The sequence below is a fragment of the Penaeus monodon genome, chromosome 34 (assembly GCF_015228065.2).
Source record: "Penaeus monodon isolate SGIC_2016 chromosome 34, NSTDA_Pmon_1, whole genome shotgun sequence".
NCBI classification, from domain to species: domain Eukaryota; kingdom Metazoa; phylum Arthropoda; class Malacostraca; order Decapoda; family Penaeidae; genus Penaeus; species Penaeus monodon.
The window spans coordinates 34,338,540-34,338,897 of NC_051419.1; the positions used below are offsets into that span (position 1 = coordinate 34,338,540).

Below are 358 nucleotides of genomic sequence, written 5' to 3' on the forward strand. Positions count from 1 at the left end.
TGACTTATATATTTATATAGTAACTTACAGTTACCATATAAATGTATACTACCAACACACCTATTGTATGTACGTTCTGGTGATAACAGTTGTTGACCTCCCTGGTAATATATCAATACAGAAGGAACCAGTCTGTTCTCTTTGTTGTCAGAATATGTGTGGTGAGTGTCTGTTAACGTTTGTCAGAATACATAAGGGGGAGTTTTTGGCTATTGATTGACATTTCACCAAGTCGTCCATCACAGTGTATTTGTAAAGTGGATCAGGACAAAATAGAACTATACTGGTAAATACAAGAAAAAATGAGATTTTAAAAGTTCCGGTGGGTGCCTTCTAACACTTACCAGTACTACCCTGG

The 358-nt window shown here is 36.3% G+C and overlaps 1 protein-coding gene across 1 annotated transcript in view; it reads left to right on the top strand.

Moving 5' to 3' along the window:
- The window catches only part of LOC119594778 (methionine aminopeptidase 1D, mitochondrial-like), an 11,963-nt gene that overhangs the window by 1,076 nt on the left and 10,529 nt on the right, over window positions 1-358 (top strand). The window lies entirely within an intron of this gene.